The 14838-nt window shown below is 40.3% G+C and overlaps 1 protein-coding gene across 6 annotated transcripts in view; it reads right to left on the bottom strand.

Moving 5' to 3' along the window:
* The window catches only part of TANC2 (tetratricopeptide repeat, ankyrin repeat and coiled-coil containing 2), a 363149-nt gene extending 350508 nt beyond the window's left edge, over window positions 1–12641 (bottom strand). For all 6 annotated transcript variants that reach the window (XM_060080807.1, XM_060080805.1, XM_060080801.1 and 3 more), the window contains exon 1: window positions 12114–12641. The gene's annotated coding sequence lies outside the window, so the exon portion shown is untranslated. The remainder of the gene's footprint in view (window positions 1–12113) is intronic.
* Between the last annotated feature and the right edge of the window lie 2197 nt (window positions 12642–14838).

The raw sequence follows: 14838 nt of genomic DNA, 5'->3' as shown, positions 1-14838 counted from the left end.
GGCAGCGTCTCTCAATCCTGGCTGCACATTAAAGTCACCCTGGAAAACTGTTAAAAATATTATCCCAGGCCACACCTCAGACCAGGCAAAACAGACTCTCTGGGAGTAAGTTCTAGGCATCTGTAGTTTGTCAAAGCTCCCCAGTTAATGCAGATGCACTGAGAGTTTAAAAACATCTGCACAGGACATGCCATAGAAGTGAATGGCTGAGTGGAGGAGAGGAAGTCAAGAGACCAGAATATCAGAAGGATCATCTGCATGAATACTGAAATTGCCAATAATTACAGCTGGAGTAGTAGGAAACTAGCAGTGAGTCCAGAAGAAGTCTAGAAGCAAATATGAAAAAGCAAAGAGAATATTTAACCCACCTCACCAGGAGGAACCACCACCTAAGAACTCTCCAGGAGAAGTAAGTGCCCTCAGTGGAGAGGTAAGTTTCAGTTAGAGCAAGAAGGTAGTAATGTTTAGAGAAGAGGTTAAAGATAAAAGGGAGTTTTGCAGATGACTGACAATGAGACCCAGAAGGCACAGAGAAGCGTTTCACAATCATAAAGGGATGAAAATTGAGATCAGGCAAGAGAGATGAAGGAAAGAGAAGGTCCAGACGAAACTACTGGAGGAGAATAAAGCCAGGAAATCTCAGAAAGCAAGCTGCCATATTTTTTTAACACTACACAAAAACAACAGAAGAAAAAGCTCAGTGAAAGAAGAAGCTTTCCTGAACCCAGCCACACTCTAAAAGATTCATTTAACTAAGTTCAAGGAAAACTGAGTCACAGAAACGTATCAAGGTCAATCCCATATAAAGTTGTTACAAGAAAAGAGAGAATATGAAGTGGAATAACATCCCTGCAGACAATGAAAGTATGACAGAAAGACATGCCCACATAACAGATCAAAATTAAAACATGCTATTTCAGAATGAGCTGAAAGACCTTAAGAAAATGACATAACATGAAAGAATAACAAATATAAGAACTATAAAAACTCATAACTCAGGTAAGAATTAAAAATAAAAGGAAAGACACATTCCAGAAATGAAGACAAGAGTAAATAAAAACAGACAGTCCCTTAAGAAAAATAGAAGGTAAAAAAGAGAAAAAAAATTTAAACTCAAAAACAGATAAAAAGGATTTGAGAAAAAGTGACAAATACTGAAGACAGGCAAAGAAGATTGAACATACAGCTGATAGGAACTCCTGAAGAAGAAAATCAAAGCAAGGAACAGAACACAGTCAAAACAATAATCCAAAAATACTTTTAAGAAATAAAAAAATATTTGAGACTACATTTTGAAAGTGCACAATGTGTACCTGAGAATATCAACTCAGAATGACCAAAATGATTTTACTATCACTAAACATTAAAGAATAAGAAGGAAAAAAAAAGGGAAAAACTGGAGTCAGGAAGGGAGAAATACAGAACTATACAGATAGGAATTAGACTCCAGAAAATGAGTGATGAACGGGCAGTACTGAGTTTCTCACGATATAAAAAGGATAAAGTGCATAATGAGATTAGATCTGATAACTTCAGGGCACATAAAGGTGGCAAGCCTTTTTGTGTAGAAGATAAAGAATGAGTTATTGATACTTAAAAAGAAAGGAGAATCAGACTGGCATCAGACTTATCTATTGCACAAGAAGCTTAGAGACAGTGGTATAAGGTGTCTATGCTATACAGGAAAAAAAAGGATTATGATCCAAGAACACTATATCCAGCCAAGATACCCTTTACTGATCAAGAGAAAAGAAAGGCATCTTCACTTAAGCAAGGATTCAGAAATTATGCCACATACACTCTGAGGAAATTACTCCAAAATGTTATCAAATGTTTTTTCTAGCACCTATTAAGATAGTCATGGGTCTCTTTTTTCCAGTCTCCACCACTCCCAGAGTTGTAGCTAGCAGTAGAGATGTGGCCAAATCCAATAACAATATCATATATGACCAGTCCTAGAAATGACTCCAGGAAACGTAGATCCTAAGGAATGTACATTTTGCCAACAAGCACAACAAGAAAGGCCTCAAAAAGATTCAGGCCAACATTTTCAAGACACTGAGCACCTGTATGGAGGCCAATGAGGTGCTCATTAAGCCCAAAGTAATCAAATACAAGATCTTAAAAAGTGCCAGCCCTAAATTGGACAGGCTCACCCATATCATCCATCCCAGCTTCTAGAAGTATGCTTATTTTCATGCTGTCAAGAGTACCAGCTTTAGCAACCAAAAGGTGACAGCCAAAGCCCAGGACCCACAGAGTCCTCCCAAAGAGTCCAGAAAAAAAGGTTTTTGTCTATCAACTCTGAGGATCAAAGAATTCTACAAAACTTAAGACTACTGTCTGCAGGCATTTCCTTTTGCTGTTTTACATAAATACAATACAAAGTCCCCCAACTCACCCCAAAAGAGAGAGATAATCATACAGTTTTTAATCTCAAAATCTGTTAACATAACAAATTACGTTAATATTTAACTGTCCCTTGCCTTCCTGGAATATACTGTCTTTTATATACACTGCTGGATTTATTTTACTAATATTTTATTTAGAACCTTTGCCTGTCTACTTATGAGTAAGACTGGACTAATGTTTATAATAGAAAAAAAATGAAAACAATTGTAGCATCCATCTGTTGGAGAATAACAGACTAAATTATGGTGTAGTATGCTATGGAATGTTATTCAGCTTTTTAAAATTAATTAAAGCTCCATTTACTAAACTGGAGACAGCCATGACATATTCTTAAATAAATAAAGCAAGTTACAAAAAGCCTGTGTGTGTGTGTGTGTGTGTGTGTATACATATATATGCTTACAGGTTTTTGAGCAAAGAGAAAGATGGTAAAAAAAAAACACTCAAAGTGTTAGTTAATGCTGGCTAAACCAACAAGGTAAAAGTGGAGAAGGAAAGGAAAATATTATTTTTTTCTTTATTCACCCCTGGTTTGTTTATTTTAGTGGTTGCAAGCAGAGAAATACTTTTGTAATTTTTTTTAAAAAGTAGAAGCGTGGGGGGGAGGGGAGAGATACCAGTTATCTACTATAATTAATGACAAATTAACATTTGTTAACAACTAATAAATGGCTACCTTAATACATCCAAAGACAAGATAGAATTATATTATCTAAAACAAGGAGAGGAATCATTATGAAGTTCATTTACTTAAAAATACAAAACAATCCTGGGGCTTCCCTGGTAGCTCAGAAGTTAAGAATCCCCCTGTGGTCTTCCCTGGTAGCGCAGTGGTTGAGAGTCCGCCTGCCGATGCAGGGGACATGGGTTCGTGCCCCGGTCCGGGAGGATCCCACATGCCACGGAGTGGCTGGGCCCGTGAGCCAAGGCCGCTGAGCCTGCACGTCCGGAGCCTGTGCTCCGCAACAGGAGAGGGCACAGCAGTGAGAGGCCCGCGTACCGCAAAAAAAAAAAAAAAAAAAAAAGAGAAGCCACCGAAATGAGGAGCCCGCGCACTGCAAGGAAGAGTAGCCCCCGCTCGCCGCAACTAGAGAAAGCCCACAAGCAGCAACGAAGACCCAACGCAGCCAAAAATAAATATAAATAAATTTTTTTTTAAAAAGGTAAAGAAAAGAATGGATTAAAAATACAACACAATCCAATCTGGAACCGAAGTCGCATATAAGTGGTCTTCCTAAAGGCATTAAGCAAGATGTCTTCAGGATGAACTAGTTTGTATCTTACAACTAGCACAAACTGATCAGTTCATGGATATTACGATGACCAAGAATAAAACTAAGATAAAGTGAGTCACGTCCATTTAAAGAAAAATAGTGAATTACTGTTCACATGACATGTAAACAGATTAGCAGAAATGGGCAAAATGTTACAGAAATCCTTGAAGCTTGGGAAGAAAGTGAGATTTTGATAGCCTGTTATACTAAAGAAAGAGGGGCAAACTTCTTTTGATGTATAATTTTACACTGTAAATAGACAAGTCCTTTTTATTAAGTAGATCACAAAAGACAATCAACCACCATGACTGTCACAAATTTTTTAATAAGAAAAATTACAAAAAGCTAACAACATGGCGCATGGTGGCGGGTGAGTGGGGGATAAAGTTATCAAACAGAGAACACTTCACTTATTCACAAAAATGAGAAATGTTTGTAAAAGTAGAAAATTTTCACATGATCAAAATGAAAAAAAAATTGTCAAAGGGCTCAATGTCTCAAGAAGTGATGAGGTTTGCTATTTTATAGAGGAAATTAAAAATTAATTTTTTGCAAGTTTGTGGTACTTAAAGGGAAATAGTACAAAAAGAAACGCATACTAGGAGTCTGCCTAAGAGTTTATATTTTTAAGTTAACAGTTATTCAAGAACTTTTTCTCTCAGCTCTCATCAAATCCTTCCTAAAAGAAAATTTCAAGACACAAAATTAATGAGTAGCCGAATTACCAAAGGTTTTTTTTTTTGTTTTTTGTTTTAAATACCTTGCTAGGCTGAAAAGACAAAATAACAAGGAAAAGCTGGACAGACAATGCTAGTAAAACACTGTGGGGCGGAGCTATGTGAAGCACACATCAAAAAACAGAAATCCAGGACACTTTCCAAAACCTAATAAAACTTACCATTTATTAAGAACTAGACATCGTCCTAAGGATTTTTCACTGGCATTATTTCATTTCATCATCATCAAAACCCTGCAAGAGAGGTTTTAGCCCCTCACACAGCTAGTAAGTGACAGAGTGATAATCTCAACCTGTTTTCATGATTCAAAAACTCACAAATTCATGTTCTCTCTACTATACAAAGGGTCTCATGATTGTAAAATTTCAAAAGCTACTTACAAACAAACAACAGTATTGTCACATCCTACAACATAGCAACATCTGAATAACAGCTTCCAAAGGAAGTCTCTCTTCCTCTTTAAATCCCTAAAAAGGAAGAGCTAAGATTCTCTGACGCTGAAGCAGCATTTGAGTGTGCAGTAAGTCTACATCCCACGTGTCTACTAAAGCTAATTACCTTCATTCACCCTAATTCACAATCTCTGGGAGCTCTACAGGATTCCATGGAATTTGAACAGAAACAGAATTCTAGAGTACAAATACCCATCAAGCTTCCTTAGTTTTGCCTTATCAAATTTCAGCAATTAGAGCTAGAAATTGTGGGACCTCACAACACAAGATTAGGAACAAAGGGCTACAGAGAGACTTCCTTCATTTAGGCAGAGGGAATTGACTGAGATGTGAGGCAGAGACTCCTGTCTAAATGATTAAATCACAGTATCTACATACCCACTCCCATTTCCAAATTTAATAACTAACGAATCGACTTATAAGGCTAGATCCATTGGTGGGGAAAGGGAATTTCCACGGCAATAAAAAACTGGTGCGATATCTCTTCATGTTGTTCATCTCTATGATCAGATATGTCATCTGATGTAATCATATATGATAATGCAAGCATGGTGTTACAGACAAGCATGGCTACCTGGTCCAAAGACATCTGCTTGGAATAACAGAAGTTTTCCATTATTATTGCTCACATACTTTTCATTGTGAATTTTATGTCTGTAGTACTTGCTGATATTCACAAAAAGAAATATATGTCACTGTTTTTCTTTTCATGATACATTTGCCATCTAAAGAAGACAGTAAAATTTATCAACATTGGCCAGTGAAACTTTAGGAAAGTGACAAACTTTAAAATATTTTTTCAACTGTATTTTTCCTAGAGGTAGAGTGAATACCCAGGACACAATTCTGAACTACAAATTTAGTTTTTATTTAAGGAAGAATATGATATGTCTACCTTCAACTGAAAGATTACAGTAGTAAAGGTAACTACTTACACATAGTGGTCAATAAATATTTAAGTGAAGGATTTAATGTATTAATATACTGCATAAAACTCCCCCAATTTTTCCAACAAATCTAACTCAACTCCTATACCTTAAACATAATGTGTCTGTATAATAAACTAATATACAAAAACCAATGTTTTTTTCATACGACCTTTTCTATACAAAATAAGTATATGAGAGACTAAAACCGGAGCAAACAAAGAAAAATGTTCTCTTACATGCTGTGCTCCAAAACCTCTCCACTTGGGATACCTCTTCTGAGAAAAAAAAGTAGAATCGAAAAATGTATTTTGGCAGAAACTTCTCCAGATAGACATAATATGGGTGTCATAAGGAGGCATAAGATGAGCCTGTCAGATAAATCATTACTAAGGCAATTAGATTTTTTTAAAACATAGCAACAATATTATTCACTATAACGCAACTACTCGGTTTAAATAACTGACACCAGAATCTCTCAAGTTCCTATCAAAAGAAAGGCATTTGAGAAGTAAGATATACCATTCACTGAATAAAGGCAGAAATTAATATTATGGGGAAGGAAAGGGTAAAGAAAGGGTGTGATTACGACTAACACCAACTTAATTCTTTTGCCTCTTAAACTTAGTCATGTTTACCCTTAACTACTCAAGAACAAACAGAAGTTGAACATAACAAGATACTGTTGTAATGTGTGGCCCATAAAAAAGCAACTTACCTGATACTTATTACATCCACAAACATAGCTTTCAAATGATTTATAAAGATTCTGTAAATAAAATAAATTGACCTAATAAAAGAAATTTGTTTCCAGAAAAAAATTATGGTATTACAATTATTTAGTTAGAGCTTTCTAGAATATGAAAGATCCCTACCAGAAACTTTTTTCACTGATTGCATCCTCAACCTGCTTTAGCCTTCTAAAACCCAGGACCAAATAGCTTGTTCTCCATCTAATATTATCTCTTTTTTAAATTTGTTTATTTATTTATTTATTTATTTATTTTTGGCTGCGTTGGGTCTACGTTGCTGCACATGGGCTTTCTCTAGTTGCGACGAGCGGGGGCTACTCTTTGTTGTGGTGCGCGGGCTTCTCACTGCAGTGGCTTCCCCTGTTGCGGAGTATGGGCTCTAGGCTCGTGGGCTCAGTAGTTGTGGCACACGAGCTCAGTAGTTGTGGCTCTCAGGCTCTAGAGCACAGGCTCAGTAGTTGTGGTGCACGGGCTTAGTTGCTCCACGGCATGTGGGATCTTCCTGGACCAGGGCTCAAACCCGTGTCCCCTGCATTGGCAGGCGGATTCTTAAACACTGCACCACCAGGGAAGCCCCATCTAATATTATCTTGAATCGTAAATACTCAAGGTAAAAATATCCTCTAAAAGAAAGAAAAAGGACATTGGGTGGGGAAATATAGCTGTAAGTGTTTAAGCTCTTCTTGTAACCTATTTCTCTCCACAGACTTTTAGAGATTCATCAAGGTCATGATGTAGTCTCTCGATCACCATACACACATCTCCTTGACTCATTTTTTTTTAATTGTAAACAATCTTCATCTAATACAAGTTATTACAAAAGATGCTATTCAAATAAACCAAGTGGTAGTTTTCATGGTATTATAACAAAGACTAAACTATTTATTTACACAGTGCCTTCTCTCCAAATGACAATAGTATTTGATGACTACAGGCACTCAACAGATACGACAATGCTGAGAAAAAAAAAATCCAAATAATTAAACTAACTTCCAAACTATTTTATAACATTTGTTACCTCGATGAGACTCTACTAGAAAAGTAAACAACCATCTGCAACCGCTTGTTCTAGCTCCTGGAAATAAAATCTGGGTACCATCAGTACAAATATTACAGCTAACATTGGTGACCATGTATAAGTACAATCCAACATAATTCAACTAGTGTGCCCAATCCGTACATCTCAGAGATCAATTTTAATTCTGTTGTAAGAGGAAGTAATATGACAAGGAGAGAATTTTGATGCATTCCTTTAATCATACTTATTCTTCCTTATATCTAATTAGTATCAACTACCTTAAAATTCCCCTTTGGCCATGGCTCACGGGCCCAGCTGTTCCGTGGCATGTGGGATCTTCCCAGACCAGGGCACGAACCCGTGTCCCCTGCATTGACAGGCGGACTCTCAACCACAGCGCCACCAGGGAAGCGTGCCCGGAGCCTGTGCTCCGCAACGGGAGAGGCCACAACAGTGCGAGGCCCGCGTACCACATAAAAAAAAAAAAAAAAAAAATTCCCCTTTGGGAACTACTGGTTTAGTATACTGTTTTCTAGGCCTACTTCCTTCTCCATTCAAAACAATGCACACAGTCATTCAGAAAATACTAAAAGAACAAAGGCCTTTATGAGGAAGGGTGGGGGAAGCTAGAGAGCTAACATGGGACAGTCAAGAATCAATGACAGGGCTTCCCTGGTGGCGCAGTGGTTGAGAGTCCGCCGGCCGATGCAGGGGACACGGGTTCGTGCCCCGGTCTGGGAAGATCCCACATGCCGCAGAGCGGCTGGGCCCGTGAGCCATGGCTGTTGAGCCTGTGCGTCTGGAGCCTGTGCTCCACAACGGGAGAGGCCACAACAGTGAGAGGCCCACATACCGCAAAAAAAAGAATCAATGACAGAAGAAGGAAATAAATCTACTACTGTTAAACCATGTTAGTAAAACTTTATGATAAAGATGCAAACAACAAATTAGGTTTTATAAGTATGCTAAAATGAACCATCAACCAATATAAATACAGAGCACGATCTGAGTCTATGACGATTTATTAAATAAACTAAAATATATAAACATACATGAATAAGTCTTAGCCATAATCAGTAAATTGCCTTATCAACCAATGTATAGAAAAATGAAGGAAGTGTTTGATTACATGACATATGTGATTCACAGAATGGCACAAAGTTTGACTAAGAGAAGAAAATAATTGTTAAATATAGGAGGTGATATTCCATTTCTTAAACTGGGTGGAAGGTATATAAGTGTTGGCTGCATTATTAGTCTTCTATACTTCGCACATTTTTATAAATATTATTTCATATGTAGTCGATATCTATAAAACAATGTTTGAGTGCAAGAAAAATCTGAGCAAATATTTGTTGGAAAAAAGAAGTAAGAAGTACATGTACACCTAATCCATTTTTACTAATTATTTTTTTAAATAAATAGAGATCATAGGGACTTCCCTGGTGGTCCAGTGGTTAAGACTCTGCACTTCCACCGCAACGAAGAGTAGCCCCCACTGGCTGCAACTAGTGAAAGCCAGTGTGCAACCATGAAGACCCAACGCAGCCCAAACTAAATTAATTAAATAATTTTAAAAAAAAAGTTTATTATGAGGTTAGCTCTATTTAAAAAAAAGAAAAAAGACGGCACTTCCACTGCAGGGGGCACGGGTGTGGCCAGTAAATAAATAATTAATTAAAATTTAAAAATAGAGATCGTAAAAATGTAAGTAGGTAGGAAAATAATTTTCCTGTAGAAAACAATTTCTATAGCTCTACACAGAGATCTATATACTATTTCTTTAAAAGCGCCACTAAACCTTTCCTGCACACTACATGTACACACATATACACATAGACATACACACCAAACTACTTGAAAGTAAAACTTTTTACCTCCAAAGATCCCTCCAAAACCAACCTCCACCACAAATATTACCTTAAGCCCATAAAAAGTACTGATACTCCTCTACTCATAATCCCAGAAATAAATTACAAAAATAAATTCCTCAACAGAAATGTTCATACTGTAAGTCACTGTATTTTTGGTGTATTTGTAGGCTTAGCATTTATGTGTCTTACTACCTACTTGGCTCTATCCACATCTACAGTATTTGCTTTTTTATGATGGGTACCTGCATTTTAATGATGTGTGTCAATACTAATTTGACGGAGGGCAATCTAGTATACTTATGAAGAGCACAGAGTGTGGAGCCAGAGTTCCTGAATTGGAACTCAGCTCTTCCACTTGCTAACTCACTCATCTATTTAACATCTCAGTGTTTCAGTTTCTCATTTGTAAAATGGAAATAACAGTACATACCTCGTGGGGTGTTGGAACTGATTAAAACCTGTGTAACAGGAGCCATTACTACTAGCACTACTAGTAGTACCATCTTCCCAAACATACTGAAAACATTCTTTTTGAATTACTGGCTAAAATTAGATACTAATAAAAATAGACATTAAACTTGAAGCCTGACTGACAGTAAGTTTAAAGCCCTGCAACTCTGAATAGGTGATTATAAATCTACATAACCACTCTATCAAGAACAATCTGGGGAGAGCGGCTTTCCGGCTTTCCGAAGTGCAACCATCCATTTCTTCCCTTACACAAGGGGGCAGTGATAACAAGAAAAGAACTGGGCTCTGTGACACCTCCTCCTACAGACAGTAGGGGGTGGCAGTACATATGGCTTACAGTCAGAACAAAACAGGAAGACCCAACAGAATTGCTCTTTATTCTCCTCAGGCCCTCTCCTCTATGTTTTAGGCCCAACACAGCCTCAAGGTGAGAGACATATCAACAGAAAAGACTAAAACCCAAAATTAATCACCAAGGAAAATCCAGTTTTGCCTTTGAAGCAAATGATCCCTCAATGGCTAAATCTGGATCCAGAAGGAAGCCAATCAGTATGAATTTTAATTATCTGGCAAATTACTTACTGTTCTTCTTATAAGAACAACATTCAGGCAAGTAACTCCGTTTCTCTGCAAGAAATGTAACATAAGACACTAAAATCTCATCAATAATTAACTATACCCTAATGAACACATGCCGATATTTCTGCTTGTTTCACACTATACAGACATACACTCACTGAACGTATATAAGTGATATTAAATAGCTCATGGAGCTGTCTTTTGTTACTTCTGAAATTCCAGCTATGTTCTGACAATCCTCTCAAAACACAGATGTTCTTCTTAAATGGAAGTCACAATGTTTTGCAGCATGTGGGTAATGATATATATATATATATATACACACACACACACACACACACACACACACATGCACACATATAGAGAAAGAGAAAGAGAATGAGAATATTTAATATTTCATTTCTGTGCTCACATTCCTGAGATGATCTACCTGGGAAATGCTGCAAGAAGCGCTCCACTGACAGTATCCATGTTGTTGCTTTTTATGCCACATTTACTGTATTCAATTTTTTTCCTATTTTGCCACCCCAGCATCAAGAATATTTCACTACTGTCATTCACCATAATTAGCCATTGCAACAGCTTTTGGCTTCAAACCCTCAAAATGCCTGAAAATTTATCCCTTTTGTTCACCATATTGTTTTGTTTTCCTCATTCCAGAAATTTTCACCTGTATAAAAATGAAGAAAAGGGCACCTATGAAAAAACGTCCCTTTGCCTAATGATCTTGAACTCAGAATTATGGTCAAGATGTGGGGTGGGTTTTTTGTGTGGTTTTTTTTTTTTTTTTGGTTTGTTTTTTTTCCTTTTCCTGGAGAGGAGCAGAGAAGACAGTGCAAGACACCCAAAACACCAAATCTTCTTCCTAATATTAATTACCATTGTTTATGTTTGGTGAAAACCATTTTAAACATTTCACACCTGGAATACAACACAGGATACAATTGTATCAGTGCTCTACACGCTGACGGCAAACCTTGGAATTATTTAGCTCTATTTTTTCTTTCCCATCTCACACCAGACACAATTTGCTTGTTTCTTTCACGTGGGCACTATCTCTATCTCAAAAAATAGCGTATCATAGCTCCTCTCGATTCCCTGTGTTAAAATATCTAGCCATGAGCCTTATTAATCTCTTCTTAGACTACGCCTCCTTTCCCGGAGAAATTAATAATATCACTAATAACACTTCTACCGTGAATTTCAATGCCACACAGGCCAACCCACCCTGTGCCTTACCTGGCACATTTCACAACTACTTTCATGCTGCATTCAGGGGGCACATTTTACAACTCGTTCTGCACCACATTCCCTGCCACGTTTAGCAATCTGCCTCGCATCTCCTCCTGGGTCCCCGTCAACCGGAGACTCTCTCGGTACCAAATTCCATGACACCTTCGGTGACACCGAAGTGATCGATCCCGGATCCATCCGAAGCCACCCCGAGTGCCACATTTGGAGCCAACCTTCCCCACGCCCTGGACACCGGAGGCACTCCACTGCCCATTTCGCTGCTTCCCCGCTCGCCCCCGCCCCTCTCCCTGGAGCCCAGGCGTCGGAGGCGAACGCCGCTGTCACTGAAGCAACCTTCCCTTCCCGGGCTCCCGGGGTCTCTCACCTGCCGCTCTGAGGGGGGTTCGCTGCACCTCGGGGTCAAGCCCGAGTCCCCGGGGTCTCCTGTGAGGACCGCGCCGCCCGCCGGCGCCGCCCGCGATCCCAGAGCACCTCGCTGCGCTCCGACGCCCGCTGTGGGTCTGCGTCCGGGAAAGGCGCGGCGGGGCCTCCCGGCGGCTAGCGCAGCCCTCGGCGGTCCTCCTGTCAGCGGCGGCGCGGGTGCAGGCTCTCGCCTAGCGCGGCGGCGGCGGCGGCGGCGGCGGGCAACTTGCTCCGCCTCGCGCGCTGCACAGCCAGGAGGTGAGCGCGAGGGGGATGGGAACGGGGGCGGGGCCGCCCGAAGGAGGCACGGAGGGCGGCGGCTGGAGGGCAGCGCTGGCGGCCCCGGGCCCGGCACTCGGAGCGCTCGCAGCTTCACCCGCCGGGCGGGCAGCTCGCACGAGGCAGCTGTGCAAGCGGGCCCCGCCGGAGCAGCGTACCCAGCAACCCGCGCCCGGCCGGCCGCTCGCTAGCGCCGCCGCCGCGCCGGGGGCGTCGCACCCTCAGAGGCCGCCCGCAGCCCCGCCCCCTCCGGGCCGGTGTGGGGAGGAGCGCGAGCGCGGAGGGAGAGCGCGTGCGTGGGAGCGCGTGCGTGGTGGAGCGCGCGCGCCCCCGCCCCCTCCACCGTTTAGGAGGTTGGGAGTGGCGGGGAGAGAGAGAGAACACCGAACCCTTTTCTCCGCCGAGAGGTTTGGCCCTGGCTCTGCCTCTCTGTGAGGTCTGGGCATTTCAGTTTCCTCAGGGGGCTTTGACTGATGGCGTCGTGGGCATTCAGTGGGGAAGAGGGGAGGGGAGCTCAATAGCAGACAAGGCCCTGGATGGTTCGGCTCCGCCCCCAGGGTGATGTCACTCTCGAGGTGCTGCTGCTGTCACGTGCGCCTACTTCTGGGCCTGTCTTGATGCTTTGATGGCCAGAACGTTCCTCTAGATTTTCCCCACTTAAGTCACCTCATACACATATCACTCCTAGAAGTCTTCGAACCCTACAAATGTCAGTTATTCTTTCCCTGACGCTCAATTGTAATCTGTAGACTGCTTCAAAATGCCATAGTTGGCTGGTGTAGGAAACAGAATGAAGTGCAAAACCAGGAATAGGGGGATAGTGGGGAGGGGAGAGAGAGAAGGGAGAGCTATTATCTAGAATCATTGCTGAAATTCACCAACCACAGCTTGAGAGCCTGAGGTGAAGTTGTGACGCTGCTTCTGTCACTGCCAGGTTGGACGAGAAGTAATGTGATTTTAAGAGCTAGTTGGCAAGGCACGGAAAGCCACCACAACAAAGCCTCCTTGAAGGTCATATTTCCCTCACTTCCCTCCACCTAGATCTTCTTCCCCTTTACTCTTCCTTTCCCTCGCATCGTAGAACAACAAGTCAACTGTGGGAGATATCTGCACATAAATTTGTTCGTGTGCTTTAAGATGATGCAAAGCAATCACTGTTACCTACTCTGCCTGGCTAGCCTTTTTTCCGTAAACTGAGATGACCTTTCGTGGTCATCCATTCCTTAATGAGACGCCATGATGGGAAATAGATACACCAAATTACTTCAGTCAAGCAACCTGTGTCTGTGGTGTTTCTAAGATAGAGATTTGATAACAGTCCTTTAATCTGCTGCATCCAGGATTTTCTTAGTGTTTTTTTCAAAATTAGTATTAATTTCAGAATAATGCAGGAAATTGAAGATGAAGCCATTTTGCAACAGCTAGTCTCTACAGTGAATTCTTGAAAAGTCAGAGCTAGAGCAGCTTTGAATACTACAGCTAAAATGGCAAGATGAAGGATTGGTCTATGGAATCTTTTGGTGATACCTCCAAAAAGTTAGATTACTCCAACTAAAACCTATTTATCTATGGTGATAGAGGCAGAGTAGTGATTACTTTGGAGGAATTGAATGGGGGGGGCAGGAGGGAGCCTTCTGGGTTGCTGGAAATGCTCAATACCTTGATCTTGTTAATGATTACAAGGGTTAATATATGTGCAAAACGATTGGTGTGCTTTACTCTATCTCAATTTTTAGAGTTTTTTAAAAATTGTATACACAAAAGAGGCATTACAGTGTCATCGTGATTGGAGTCTGGAAACCTAGATTTGAATGTCAGTGTCACCCACCACTTACCAGCCTATGAGACCTTGAGCAGGTCTGAGCCTTTTTTTTCTTTATCTATCTAATATGGGTGATGTTACCTCACAGGATGGTTGTGAAGATTAAATGAAATTATGTTTGAAAAGTACTTATCACAGAGCCTGGTATATAATAAATGCTCCGGAAACATTAGCTATTGTTATGCTATTCTTGTTGCACTCAAATTTACCTTATTTAATTCTCTTTTGGTCTTTTTATTTATTTTAAAGATTACTTTGATTCTGAGCCTTTGCCTGTGAGTTTCACTGAGCTAATAACATTCCTTTCCCTAAGAAATAACAAAAGGCGGTCGGGGTGTAATGTGTTGGTTTTCAAACTAGTTCAGGTGGTGATACTTAGAAATTATGGTGCTCATTGTGGAACACCATGAAATATTGTTAGATTGAATTCTGCCATATGGACTTGACACAATTTTACTAGCACTAAATCTGTCTACATTATGTTTACGCAGATCTCCCACATTAAAAAAAATGTATTTTTAAGAAATAATACGTCTGCGTTTTTCCTCTAAAATTTGTTTGCAACTTTTCACTAGAAAGTACCAAA

The sequence above is a fragment of the Mesoplodon densirostris genome, chromosome 18 (genome assembly GCF_025265405.1).
Source record: "Mesoplodon densirostris isolate mMesDen1 chromosome 18, mMesDen1 primary haplotype, whole genome shotgun sequence".
NCBI lineage: Eukaryota > Metazoa > Chordata > Mammalia > Artiodactyla > Ziphiidae > Mesoplodon > Mesoplodon densirostris.
The sequence above is the reverse complement of the archived record's forward strand: the minus strand, read 5'-3'. Positions and strand labels throughout refer to the sequence as shown.